The following is a 14,899-nucleotide window of genomic DNA, read 5'->3' on the forward strand; positions in this document are numbered from 1 at the left end:
AGTGTTGACATGAATAAGTGGTTTAGTGGCACCCTTTTGAAACACTGCACACTGAAATGCATTTATGTCGGCTGGAGCAGCAATCTAAAGCAATCTGAAACTGGAGTTGGTAAACACAGAGACAACATGCAAGAAGGAAACCAACCTCACTGAGATGCTTGGAACAAAGGCAGAGAAGAGCCTTTCACACTTTGTCAACTTACTGTACCCATACAGCATTAGAAAAATTAAAAAAAATTAAACTGTGCAAAGATGGCTCAGCACTGGCCAGATGTCCCGACAGCAGCTCACACACCTGACCGGACCAACTGGGCTGGAGATTCTGTCCACAGCAGCTGCTTACAAGATGTGTGGAACATATCACTGAAAACTTCACCTGCAAAGCAAGGTAATGTCAGGCTCTGATTAAGATCTCATCACTGAAACCAAAGACATGGGCCTATTTAATAGATCCATTTTTTAATAGGCTCATCAGCTGTACAACCATCTTCTCCCACTTGCACATGACAAGGAAGCATAAAACACTTGTGATAACCAGCTCTGTTCACATGTCTGAATCATTCAATTAGCTTTTCCCCCTTTGTGACAAAAGAACAGTGCAGATGACACAGCACACACTGAGAAAAACCCTCCAATGCCTTCATGGATATTCACACTGGAGGAAGTGGTAGATTGAGCCCAAGGTTTGTGTTGCAGCCTGACACTGATATTTTAAACAGCCTTTCCTACTCACCCCTTGCCTTTCTAACCCTCTCTGAAGGGGCTGAGTTACAGCAACAAATGCTGCCACTGTGTGGTCAGTTTTTTTAGCATACAGGTAAACACAACACACTTTTTGCACTTTATTCCCTCCCCTCAAAGGGGAAACTGAGAAGCAAATTCATTAATCTTGTTCCAGCGATGACCTGGATGCAGGAACAAATTCAGGCTTAATGTGTGTTTCTCCAATACCAGCACATCCCTCTCTACCTGTGAATGAACAAACCCTAATGATCTGCACACAGAAGCAAAGATAAGAGAAACACAGCTAGATGTGAATAAAGCAGAGAAAAGGACTGAAAAAAAACCCTGATTCTTTTTTCTTTGGTATCACAGGGATTATTGAAATGCACTTTTCAATAGAGAAAAAAAAATTACAGAATTAATCAATGTTTGAAATCTGCCCCATTTCAGAAGAGAAAAACAAATGCATATTTTAAATTACATTGATAATGTGTTCTTTCTTCTCATCAAATTGATTTGCACTGTACTAAATATCTAATTAAAATGCAACCACTGAATTGTTTCTCTAGAGGACAGGGAATCAGGCAGGACAGGAGGGCAGGACTGAGGCTCAAAGAGCTGCAGCACCACAGCTTCACGTCTGGCCTTAATCCCAAGCAGCTTTCAGGGTGTGAATCACTGAGATATTCTGTCCATGCAGGGCACAGCTAACATTTACCCCTCTGTGATAATTTCTCTTCTGGTCCAAGCCCACGAGGCCAACAGACATAGTGCAATAAACAAATGTTAATGTGCCTCATTCTTGCCAGTTAATTAATAGTTCTTCTCAGAAACCATTTAGTAAATTATTTGGATGATGCATAGTGCTTTGAAGGCGTTTTGCAGTCACTAATAACACCATTCTGCCTTCCTATTCCACAGCTGGTTTCATTAATGGAATCTTTTTATGGATGAGGGCTGATCTGCAAGAATATTCACAAAAATAACACCCAGAAATATGTTCCATATAGGTTGTTCTGAATGCCTAACCTCTAAAGAGGCACAGCTGTTTCAGGAAACCATCAGTTTGCTGGCTGAGGAGACTGATTGCCTTCAGGAACCCAGAGCCTGACATTCCTGTGTTGGGTGAAGGTACTTGCTGTGACTTTTCCAACTTTCCACAAGACACCAGAGTTCCTAACAAGGAAAAATTCACTTGCTCCATCCCTTATTGAACTCCACCAAGTCTAATGGGCTCTACTGATTCATTTTCACTTAATTGGCTCTAAGATGCTACCTCATTATTAGTTCAGCTGCAGGCATTCACACCATCTTGGAAAGGTAAATTGGACCTAAAACCAGGGAATTACTCCTTTAATTAGGTTGGATTGATCAGAAAGGCTACAAAGATCACCTGCATTAACTACAAATCAGCACATGTACCCTGCTTGGAGTCAGGGAGTGACAAATGACCACAGAAGCCCTGTCTTGCAGCACCCAGCAGTGTGAGACCAAGCCAGGGGATGTTCATGTGTGGAATGATCCATCCAAGGGGCCACAGACTGCAGTCAGGCTTAGCTGAAATTTGTTATTGTAATGAACTGAACCTTCTCAAAGTAGCAGATGCCAGGAGGGAAGGATGTTATATGGATTTCCAATACCAGCCAAACAGCCTCAATCTTGGAGCCAAAATTCTGTCACTCTGATGCTCTGTGGAGTGTCTTGTTTATGGACTTTTATTACTTACTGGGCTTTGTAAACCACTCATTCCAGAGCTCCCCGTGGTATCAGCAACTTATCACCACTTGCCATCAGCTGTTGCATATTATGTACATTAGTAAAGATCCCCACAGAAACACAGAACAACAGAAGCAGTTTGGTTTATTTTCCCCAGCAAGAAGGAAAATAAAAATCAAGATTTCCACAGAAATAAGGTCCTGAATATATAAAAGCTAATAACAAGGCACTAAATGTTTCTGTGCCAAATAAGAGAGTGGGCAATGAAAAGCTCTTCATTGTGTTGGTGCCTGGCTAACCTCATGCACATTCTGGGAGGGATTTTAAGAATTGCCTTGTGCCCCTGTAAGTGTCCTTTTTCAATGACATGAGTGTCACAGCTGCTCAGGTGATTTTCAGGATTCTCCCTTTTTAGCACCCAACCTCTGCCATCTCAGTAAGAGCTGAACCACATAGTGGGGATGCAGAAAACACTGCTGCTGGGATGGTGCCAAAATGTATTTTAAGAAGATTCCTGTTGCTTTATTAATTTCAAGTTCCATTGAAAACCAGTCCTTAGTTACAACACAGATACCCCTGCTTGCAAAAGCTCATAAAGCAATCTTGGTTGCTTGCAAAACATCTGTACTCTGTGTGCTGTTATGGCTATAAATCTGTATTATGCTCCTCTGCACACCAGTATTTATCTTTGTTGTTTAGTGCACCCCTGCACACTGGAGAATTCATTAGGAAAACGACAGAGTCATGCAGGGTGGCTATAAATTACTGTGCTGCTGCCTGAAGAAATGCTATTGATTTTGCATGGGACTCCTGGATTTGCATGTTTGCCAGTTAGCTTAACCATAATACCATCATGTGTATCAAAAAATACCCTCCAGAGCTGAGTCTGCAGCCCAGCTAAAGGTAAATCCTGGCAGAATGTGAAGCCTTCACAGAATGCTAGTGAAGAAAAAGGCCCCAAAACCAATCCACCAAGTGGCTTAGATTTAACTAAGCATGAAAAAGAAAAGGGAATAAAAAGGACACTGCTACACGCAGGGCAAAGAAGGAAGCCCCTGCAGGATTGCTGGAGATGGAAGACAGGAAATTCCAAGGGGGAACATCTGCTTGCAAGCCTTGGTTTGTGCTCTCCATGTGCTGCAGCTGCCTTGGCACCTCCACCTGGGACAGGGACACCCCTGTGTCCTGTTGGCTACAAAAGCTGTGAGCTGGCTTTGACTCTTTGGCAATCAATGATTGCAGGAGAGCCAATTGATCACACATCATGATTAGCCAGATAATCTGCTTCATATTTCCATTAACGAGCCCAACAGGCATGATTAATTGCTGCAGGGGGTAGAATTTCAGCATGGCTACTGGGGAACTTGCTTTGTAATATTGTGAATCCCATTACTGTTAATGGAAATTTAACAGCCAAATCCCCTGTGGATCACTTAGTAAAAATTACCCCTTAAGGTTAAAGGGGATTTCATTAATAGCATTCCAGGATGCTCTGATTTAAAAGTACTGTGAGTCTTTAGTGTCACACAGAAATATGCATCCCACTGTTTTCTGCATATCCCTTGTTATTATATCTATCACTTTACCCTTCTCAAATGGAATTTCAAAACACAGCTCAGCTTATTGAAATGTAAGGCACATTAAGGGTAAATTTTCTAAAAGTTATTCAAGGAGATTTATCTGCTAAATTCCTATTAATATTAATGGAAATGCCTAGACAGTACTCTGAAAATGAACCCCAACAACAATTTATCAGTTTCCTTGGTTCTTGATGCCTACATAGAGCAGAAGACACACCACATTCCAGCCAGGATTTGGGCTGGAAATGTGGGTACCACGTTGTCACAGCTGATGACATCTAATGCTTCATCTGGCACTAGTCTGAGATGGAGACAGAGTCTTATAAATGACTGTCTGGAGCCAACACATGGATGTCACTTCAACCTAGCAAAAGGATATGCAGAAAAGTGTTAAACTGTCACTCTAGAGTGCCTTCCTGACTGTCAATCACTAGGAAACACCAGTGACAGAGTGCTCCCATTGTTGGGCAGTCAAGTTGATGGAGAGTTCAGTTCCTCTGGAACACAAAGCTTGTGTTCTCCAGGAGCCAGAGCCCATTAAGGCAGACACCCAGAGGAGTCACCTCCTAAAACCACATGAAACAAAAGCATAACTGCAGACACTAGACAGCGTGTCTCAGACTGATGGCACCAATCATATCCGATTTAGGTTGGATTTGGCCATTTGAATGTCAGCAGTGCTGCAGTGTGTGCTCGGGCTCATTGTTTAATCTGCACCTCGACCATTCAGTGAAAACAGCCCTGAATGCAGGCAGCTGCCTGTGCACATCTGTTTGATAGGGTGTTCAAATCATGTGGCATTGAACATCAACAGGAACTCCCTCCAGTAACATTTTACTGATGCAAACCAATAGAAATCCACAGGTGATTGCTTAAAAAATAATAAATAGGTACTTTGATGTTTTGGTTCAAAGTGAGAGAAAAGACTGACTGGATCAAAATTCATAAGCTGGCACAGTTAGTGTCAGCCACAGCTTGATGCCACCACAGCCAAGTTATTGGCAAAACCCCTGACTTTTTGTTTGGGAATACTCATGCACATAAGCTGAAACATCCAAATTAATCAACCAAAATAACCTATCTATGATATCAGGCAGTTATTAGCATTAAAACCATCCCTAAAACAATTTGGCTGCCCTGGCTATGAAGAGGGATTCCCCCAGCCCACATTTCCAGGATTTAATGATACAAGGGACTGTAAGGATTTAAAATTTGTTTTCTGTTCCACTTTTACACCCCATGATTGTTTTTGTACTAAAACTGTGTCCATATTATGCAATCTGCTCCTTGTGCAGTGTGGGGCCCCAGGGTCTGTTTCCATCAAGTGGGAGAGAGGCGGCATTGAATTCTCATTAGCATGAGATAATTCTGAGCTACTTTGTCCAACTACCTGAGGGGCACGAGTGGATGGAAAGAAAGGAGGCAGCATTGAAAAACAAGCAGCCACACAGAGAAAGAGAGACCAAAGGAGCAGAACAGACAATCAGGAAAGAGATAACAGAGGTATAGAGGATACAGCAGACAAACCTCAGAACAGGATTCATTCTTGAGACCTTGAGGGTTTCAGAGTCTTCTCCCTGTGCATCTGAGTCCAGCCCTCCTTCCAATCATTAATCAGATTCTATTTACATTCACCTCTGTGTTCATTTCCTGAGGTCACTACTTCCAATTTTACTTTCACACATAACAAGCATAACACCTCTACAAGTCTTTACCCCACTGTCTTTCTACAGTCAGAGGGGATGTCAAAAGAAAGCTCTATGATCAACAAAGGTTAATTTCCCTACAAAACATAAGCCTCTCCTGCTTTTCCTCTGCATTAATTTCTGTCCAAACTAAAACATTTCCTTTACACTCTCACTTCATGTCACAGACAGGACACCTGGTTAGTTGTTCTTGCAGTTAAAAAGGCATCCATATTTTTCTTCCCCAAGTAATAGATTCTCTCCTTCTCATCTAGTTAGGCTTCTCCTATTAGGCAAGAAACTCCTCAAACCTTTAATGCTCCTCTTACTTTGAACATCCATTCTGAAAGGCATTTATGAGCTTTCCTGGGAGTTGCTAAGGTGCTTAAGAGGTCTGGTGTCCACAGCAGCGCTGAGCTCATAAGTCACTGGCACAGCTAGAGGAGAATGTGGAACATTAGGGCCTGGTGGAGCTGAGCCAGGAGAGGCGGAGGGAGGGAGAGGAAAGTGATGAAACAGAATGAGAAACGTTGGCAAGAGCAGGAGACAGAAGGTGGAGAAAAAGTCTAAAGACTTGCCAGAAAGAAAGGATTTAAGACTGGGAAAAAAGCTGGAGCAAGGTGGGAAAAGGGTATGAATTTTCAGCACAGACCTTGGACAGCTCAGGATGGTTTGGTCCTGGGCATTTGTCTCACACACTTCAGTGCCTCATCTCCACAAAACACTTCCTTTATTGCCAGTTCCATGTGCAAAAGATATCCAAACCTCCCAGACTGCCTTAGAGGGGATTTAATGAGTGCTGCTTGCATAGCACACCTGCCTGCCAGGGCTGAGAACTGAGCAAAGTCAAACACGTACCTCCCTCTGCGTCTCATTTTCATGCTTGCCAAGCTGGTGCCTGTCACACAACCAGCCTGGTTACATCTACACCTTCCTTAGCCCTGCTTTGGTTCTGCCAGGCAGAACTGACAGCAGATCTGTGTTTAGCCCATAGACTGTTGTGAAAGCACCTAGGGATAAATAGGGATGTGGCTGACAGTCAGGCCTCCACATCTAGACTCTAGAAAAAAATGTCAGTGCACCACAAGGTATGCAGAATGACAAAACTTTATGTAAAGATCTAAAAAAGCCATCTTAAGAAGTGTGAGAATTTGCCATATTTTCATGTAGAAACTGCCTTTGACATCTGACATGACAGGAAATGTTGCTCCGGTAAGATGGACAACAGGGCTGTGCCTAATTAAAACAGGCAGAGGGAATGGAAAGGGAGAGAAAGTAAGTTATAGCACACTGACACATCACTGCATCTTCCTGAAGAGATACTGAATAGGGATTAATGAGGAAAGAGAAAAATGAACCACATTTCCCTCAGCAATTATTTTTGCTGTGCTTCCAGCTGGAGACAGCCACAGGTAACCTGTTCAAATGAAAGCACCTACAATGCTACAGGGCACACCATGACACCAGCCTGGCTCTGAATGCAGCTTTCCAAAATCCCTTCCCACTTCTGCTGCAGCCCAGGGAACACCTCAGCACAACCCCAGAAGCAAAACACATTGACCCTCAAGTTAAAAAATGGCCTAGGGAGGAGATGGGAAGGAGGAGGCAAGGTGAAGGAGGAAAGTTAATGGACTGATTCAGTTTATACCAGGTCTGGTTTAACACTGAGGGTGCTCACTGCAGAGCACTGAGGGCTTGGCCCCCTGATCCATTATCCACAGCTCCATCCCCTGCAGGGATGGGCCAGGCTCATTTCAAGCAGCTGGTACTACCAGAGATCGTTTCCAAACTGACTTTACCAAAATTCCACCTCTCCTCTCAGGAAGTTCCTGGCAAAGCTTGGTTTGACACAGAATCAGAGCCATGTCCCATTCTGCTGCCCTGCCCCCAGATCAGAAAAATAACAGATATTATGAGTGGAAACAGGCAAGCACTTTTGTAGGAATGCAAAAAAACATCCTTAATAATCTCTGCAGCCTTTTTGACTGAAGATCGTTCGACTCTTATGAGCAAATCCCTCCACATTTCATTTGGCGTGTGTTCAAGAAGCCCCAGTTCTAGCAATACTAATGCTTCTCTCTTATCTGTTTACTTCAACAGCATTTTTTTCTGCAGTTCCTAAATCTGGCACAATACTTCCCTGGCCCTCAAAATATAATCTTCATTCTCCTCCCTATCGCTTTGTAAACATTTATTTTTTCCCCCTCTAATGCCAGTAATCAGAAAAGCACACATTTTGAGGCTTGGAGACACCTGCCTGCATTGGCTAATCTTCCCAGAGCTCCTCTATGATTCTCAAAATCCTTCTTACTAGGCAATTTGCTTCTTCCCACTCAGCACCACAGCTGACCCTCCTTTCTGTCATACACCCCATTTTCTGTTCTTAACACCATCCTTAGCCCTGTGTGTGCAGGATATCACCCATCTGGTGAAGATTTTGTAAGCAAGATAATCACCTTATTTTTATATTAAAAAAGGCATTTCTATACAAGTAAAATCCCTTTAATAACTCCTTCCATTCTAACACTACACATGCATTGAAGATGTATCAGTTCATCAGAGCACTCAAACATTTTGGCACATGAACAACAAATTTGTAATAGTCTCTTTTAGGTTATACATATGTTATTGATTATGTGTATTAAAGGGACAATTTATGAACAAAACTGGTGGCTGTATATTTATAGTTAAGAAAATGGAGCTGTGCAGAACATTCACAATGGAAATTTAAAATCCACCGAATTTAGACTCTGCTTTCATTTTGTAAAATCGATTGAGGCAAACACAAAGGTTCTCTCTTTAATTCTCTTGCTACAAAATATAGCACATCCATACCTTTCTGCTTTTGGAGAGAAAAATGCTTCTGCATTTAGAAATGTGCATTTCAGATTAACTGCACTATGAAGCTCAGTGTCTCAGCATAAATCCAAGTATTTCACAGATGCCCTTGTGAGGAAGAATGGCCCAAAATGAGCACTAGTCCATGATCTCTACTTACATATAAATATGAATACACAGATTTATGTACACAAACACACAGATGAGTTATCAAGATGGGGAGACAGAATGTGTGCATGGTGCTGCAGAAAGAGGGCATGCTTAATTCAAGGGTATCAGCAAAAGAACAAGTTGAAATGTCTGTGACAAAGTCTGGCTTTGTGATGCGTCTCATGTTGGAGAGGATTACAATATTTGATTATTGATTTAAGAAAACTGAAAGTTCTTAGGTGGAGATATATGAAATAGCAGTATAAGACCCCTACCCTGTCCTCAAATTATTTTCACATGCTCATTTAGCAGTCAACAAAAGAGAAACACCTCTTATAAAAATAAAATTAACTAGTGATTGGCATTGCTAAAATTTATGCACAAAAGAGAAATGAAGCATCCCAGTTATATTTTACAGGAAATCATAGAGAAAGAAAGCATGTACTCTGTCATGTGAATTTCTCTAAATATCAGCATTGGTTTCCAAGTAAAAAGACCCTGCAAAGCCAAGATCTGACATGCAGAATTCAGTTGTGGCTTGACAGTGTTCAGCACAGCGTGACAACATACCACGAGACACTTCCAATGCCTTCTATTCTGTTTTACTGTAGTTGGAGACCTGCTTGCTGTTTGGGACCCAGAAGGGCTGAGCCCAGGCCATTTTAACAGCCCTGGCAGGGTGGGGAGGGCAGTGGGTGGGACAGGATCCAGAGCCCTCTCGCTTCACAAGGCACAGCGACCCAAACTCCTTCTGACAAAGGAAATCAACACCACAGCCGGAGACGTGCCCCGGCTTGGCACAGAATCCCAAATGAACAAAAGGCCCCCTCCTGCCTGAAGATCACCCCTGAGCACTGTATCAAAGCTCACCTCATTTAATGCAAGCATCTGCAGAGGGTATTTTCCCCTCCAGGCCTTCCACGTCCTTCTCTAACATTTACTGTTTGAGATCAGTAGTCCATACAATTTATCGCACCTGTCAAGGCTAATTTATTCATGCGATCTGGCACTAATCAAAAAGACTGAGATCGATGTGCCAGCAAAGCCTGACATTTATTCATATTTTAAAGTCCTATTTGACCTTGAACTGCAGCTAACTGGAGCTGAACTGTCAGCGTGCCCCAGAGGCTCTGGCAGATGGGCTGCAGGAGCGGTGTCAGGGCAGCAGGGCCGGGGCCAGCAGCAGGACAGGAGGGCACAGACAGAGGGCAGGGAACACAGCACCACTCACAGCTCGGTGCTCACACACCCACCAGCCAGCCCAGCTCATGCACCAGGGCAGCTGATGCCTTCAGATTTTAGATTTTGCATTTTTCATAGCCTATACTGCATCAGTGCCCAGCTCTAAACTCCATGGAAAGTGTAGTTAATTGTCTTCACATTTTAGTTAGGCAAAACAATCCCTCTGTGATCCAAGGACACCTCATAGCCTCAGGCCCTGAAAAGTATGGACAAAAGTGAATTGGGGAAGGAGCAAACCGGGGGAATGTGACTTCATTACCTGAAGCTGTAATTGGAGGATTAATGCCTGATATGCAAACAGACCACACTTATATCTAAAAATCTTGTGACCATTGTCCATCTTGGGTGTAGCCTCTGCAAGGCTTTTGGCTGCCCAGAGTGGATCTATTAAAGGCCTTTAATAAATACCCACTTTATCCTTCTAACTCATCTAGCCTCTGTTCTAGGCAGCCATTCCAAGGCATCCCAGCTTGAGACTGCACATTCCTGCAGTACAAGGGTTCAGGGGCCAGTGGATTTCTTGATGAGGGATAAGAAGGGAGGGAAGCAGGAATATGATATGTGTGTGCACAGGCAGGATATTCCACCCTTCCCCAGCTGCCACACCGGCCCCAAGGGCTGCTCTTGGCAAGGGGAGGGGAGGCAGAGTCAGAAAATGACACCACCTCTCCTCCCTGGGGGATCAGGGACAGTGGGGATCTGGCCACAGAAGATGTATCAGAAACTCTGCAAGCCACCAGGAATCTGCCAGCAGAACGTGGCAATACCAGCTGGAAACAGGAACAGGAAAAACAAATCTCAAGAGGATTTTTGAGTATGTTTTGCACTCCTACTCAGACCCAGAACTTTGGACTCACTCATTCCTTCTCAAGTCCATCACCCTTGTCCTTTCTTCACTCAATCAGGCCCCACAGGAACACAGGAATTTCAAGTGCAGTTCCTATAATGCATGCAGGTGCTGTAACCTCCGGTAATCATTTCAGGCTTTCAATTCAGACCAATTAGTAGAGAAACACAATAAAGTTTGTTTTAAATAGTTTCAGCCTGACTCTGCCACCAGATGCTCTCAGACATCCCATGGGGACATCTTTGGAGCTTCTGCCTCAGTTTCCCTTGGTTAAATGAAACCAAACTCTCTTACCTACTTCCTCAGAGCATGCCAGGAATTACAGACAGGACCTGCTCTGAGGTTATTGAATCATTTGCTTTTCTTCTGATAGGAAGATATTTGTGCAAATTACATTCTCTCAGAGACACAGAGGAAATCTAAGTGGCATTTTAGGAAGAAATATTCAACCACAGTTTTACTAAAACACGTGAATAAATTATTTTATCACAGTCAAAACACTTGACTATGTGATATGCAGTTGCACCCAAAACAGATTTTGCAAAAGGATTTTGTTGCTTCTCTGGGTTCTCCTTGGCTGCATTTCTCATGCTATAAATTCTGTATGTCATATTAAATATGATTTTTCAGTGAGATCTGCTTTTTCTAAGCCTAGACTACAAATAGAAATGACAGTTATGTCATTTTGTGTTTGTTTTCCCTTTCTTTTAAACAGCTAACACCTTTCCATTATGTTGAAAGAAAGCTACCAATGGAAAGCAATTGGCATTTTGACCAATGCTTTTGTGCACGTTAAATATATGTCTAACACTGCCACGAAATCTAATCTGATATTCATGGAAGAGAAACAATGACATATGAGGATACAGAGGGAATTTATCTGTGTGAATCTAGACTGGCTGCAGCACGCCAGCAGTGAAATTGCACACAGAGCTGGGTTACAATAAACATGCTAATAAAACTTTTCAGCCAACCTGTTTCTCAATTTTTCTTGAGTAGAAAACAAAATTTAGGAGCATCTTGAAATTTTGTGGCTATAAGTATTTTAATGAATTTTTTTTTTCTGTCTGTGCTTGGCCAGATAAGGACCTGGTTCCCTGTTCTGGCTCTTTGGGGGAGAAGCACCAACTCACCTCTCAGTGCTGGCTAATCTGCTGCTCTTTCTACACAAAATGCCCTTTCAAGCACAGTGTTAAGCTGCCTTTTTTCCATGTGTTACACACAATGCAGATAATGATAAATTTGGCACCGAGGAGTGGACCTTTATCCAACAACACAGCTACATGAATTAATCCTCCCCTGCTCCTCAGCTCAGAGGTACCTGTCACACAGGTCAGCTCAACATGCTCTGCCTTATTCAGGTGACACTAGTGCAAGGATAATTATTAGCCAGTTAGAGATTTCTTTAGCAGACCAAAAATGGTACAGCAAGAAAATGTCACATCACCTTGCAAAGCCTTCCAGGCAGAATTAAAACAGAGCCAAGCAAACCCAGGCCCCAGAACTCTTAACCCTCCAAGCCTACAACTCTCAAAGATCAGCTCTGTTACCCTCATGCTCCCAAGACAAAAACTTTCACTTGCCAGTGGTGATGACTTCTGTGTTTAAAACCATAAATAATGGTGACCTGAACACTCCTGCAGGGGTAACACCTCAGCTGTGCATTTAAATATCTAAAACCCACCTCCAGACCTGCACTCAGCCCTAAGGCTGAAAAGCATTTCCCCAGTGAGCACATTAGCCCTGGTCACTGCCAAGGGGACAGTGTGGGCTGTGACCCACACATGCAGAACTTACCCAGGCTGCTGGGCTGGGGATGAGCACACAGGACACGGCTCCAAGCCAAATCTTTGCTCCAACTGCAGAAATCTGGGCTGAAAGGACTCCTCCCATCTTGAGAGCTCTTTATGTTTCCTAGAGATTCCTGATTAAACCTCTCACCCCCCCAAAAGAACAAGAACCAGCTGGGGAGCTACTCAAAAAGTCAATTAGGAAAGGGGCATCCCCTCTCTCCGGGAACAGCTGGTATCCTGGATCACTTTCACATCTTCCTTTCCTTTTGTGTGGAAAAAGGATGCTTTCCACAGAACTGTTTTTTTTTTTTTTTTTTAAGGATTTCTGAGAGAGATTCAAAATGGTACCAGAAAAACTCAAAGAAATCTTTTGCCAGGTGTGCTGGGGGCAAGCTAAAGACTGACTGTTGGGCACCTCTTGGTACAAAACAGCCCAAAAAGGCAAGCTTTCAGCAATCAGCATCAAAACTTAGAGTCCTACAGACCATTTGGAGTTCTGGACGAGCTGTTATTTTGCAACACAAAATATGTTGTATCAGAAAGTTTCTGAACAGCTGTAGCTCATCTCTAGTGTTTGGTTCAGACTCATCATTAGGCAAGTGAAACCTATTTCAATCTCAATTAACACCCTCCTCTTCATTTTCCCCCTCTCTCTCTCATCCAGCTCACACTTGCCTCTGAAGAGGAACACATTTTAGATTGAGATCAAACCTGCAGGAAAGGGGCTGAGAAGAAAGTGGCAAAGATTAAGGAAGCATTTTTTTTCCCCCCTCAGTTCTTTTGCTGTTGATCTCTATCTGAAATTTCCAGCCCTGTGCTTTGATAATGCCCTGGTACATGAAAGAGTTTGTAACATGAAATGTTACACTTGATGGAGCATGATGTGATACAGGAGCCAAATGGGCAGATGTTCTTTTCTGAGCCATTTCCAATGCTCCCACTTTGGAGAGGGTTTTTAAGGGTACTCACAAGCTCCAGTCCTGTACTGTGCTGGCAATTTCCTGCTACAGCACCACTCTGCTCTGTTCTGGTGAAACCATTGTTTCCCATGCAAGGTTAAAGTTATCCTTATTTTATTAAAAATAAAAATAATGAAGAAAATAAGAAAGAAAATAAAAGAGGACAGTATGGTTCAAAGAAATTGCAGATAGGGAGGGATTTGGGTTCTGTCCCCAAAACCAGGATCATGCATCCCATAAAAACTACAATTAAAACTATATTAATAATCTGGCCAGAGGAAAACCCAAGTACTCTTAACTTCATCCGGGCTACATTTTAGCTGTTTGGCTGTGCTTGACACTGTTTACACATCCTGTTCTTTCATGCGGGGAAGACCCTTTACAGAGGAAACCCTCAGCTTTGCAATGTGGCTGAGGTCAGACATTTGAACCTGTCCCCAGTGCTGGTTATCACTGCAATCAGCCTGTCCTCACCTGCCTTCCCACCTTCTCCCTGGACCTGTTTTGGGGTGGGGATCTGGCAGAGTCCCAGCTGTGAGCACAGATATTGCCCATGGAGCTGGCCCCTGCACACTCTGGCCATGGACAACCCCAGGGGTGTCTCTTTTTTGGTGTTTTCTTGGTTACTCTGGGTGGTTTTGGACACTCCAGGGCTGGGGTTTAACACCTGCAGGAGCTCCTTCCCTTGCCACAAATTTTTTCTCCATTTCCAGACAGAACGTGTGACTGCTGGACACAAACTTTGGCCATGGGCAGCCACCGGTGGTGCCTCTGGGTGGGTTTTGGTGACTCTGGGTGGGTTTTGGTGACTCTGGGTGACTGCTGGACACAAATGCCAAGCCTGATCCCATCCTGCTTGAACCTGTGCAGCTGCAGTGGAATCAGGAGATGCTGAAGCTGGGATGTGCTGAGGGCCTGGCTCATTACTTCTGCACACCAGCACAGAACCAGCAGCTCCAGTTCCTGCTCTGAAAAGGGAAGGGAGCTGGGAATTCATGGAATGCAGGCACCACAACTTCAATCCTTTCATGACTTCTTCATGCTTGGCTCCACGAGCTTAGCTAGCATTCCTTTACCTCAGGAAATACCTCTGAAAGTGCTAAATTAAACTGGAGATGGGGAAAGGGGACACCTTTACTCACACACCTTATCTGGAGGGTCAGACCTGGGAGATTTATCACTGAGATCTCTGCAGCCTCAGCACTGGGGCAACTTCCAATAACAGCAGATTGCATCACTTACCAGGATTTTGCTTAGGCAGTGTAGAACTGCTCAGAAACGTTTTAATAGCATTTAACTTCATGCTGAAAATGCTGATTTATTGCACTCCAGTGTGAATAGGCATGTCTAAGGACAGAGCACGCCA

At 43.4% G+C, this 14,899-nt stretch overlaps 1 protein-coding gene across 2 annotated transcripts in view; it reads right to left on the reverse strand.

Moving 5' to 3' along the window:
* GALNT9 (polypeptide N-acetylgalactosaminyltransferase 9) overlaps nt 1-14,899 on the reverse strand; it is a 130,753-nt gene that overhangs the window by 44,801 nt on the left and 71,053 nt on the right. Inside the window, exon 1 of one of the 2 annotated variants that reach the window (XM_059485334.1) lies at nt 12,579-12,604. The exons of the other annotated variant lie outside the window; for it this stretch is intronic. The gene's annotated coding sequence lies outside the window, so the exon portion shown is untranslated. Of the gene's footprint in view, nt 1-12,578; nt 12,605-14,899 lie in introns of those variants that run through there. 2 annotated transcript variants of the gene reach the window in all.

This window comes from Ammospiza nelsoni, chromosome 18 (assembly GCF_027579445.1).
Source record: "Ammospiza nelsoni isolate bAmmNel1 chromosome 18, bAmmNel1.pri, whole genome shotgun sequence".
Taxonomy (NCBI): domain Eukaryota; kingdom Metazoa; phylum Chordata; class Aves; order Passeriformes; family Passerellidae; genus Ammospiza; species Ammospiza nelsoni.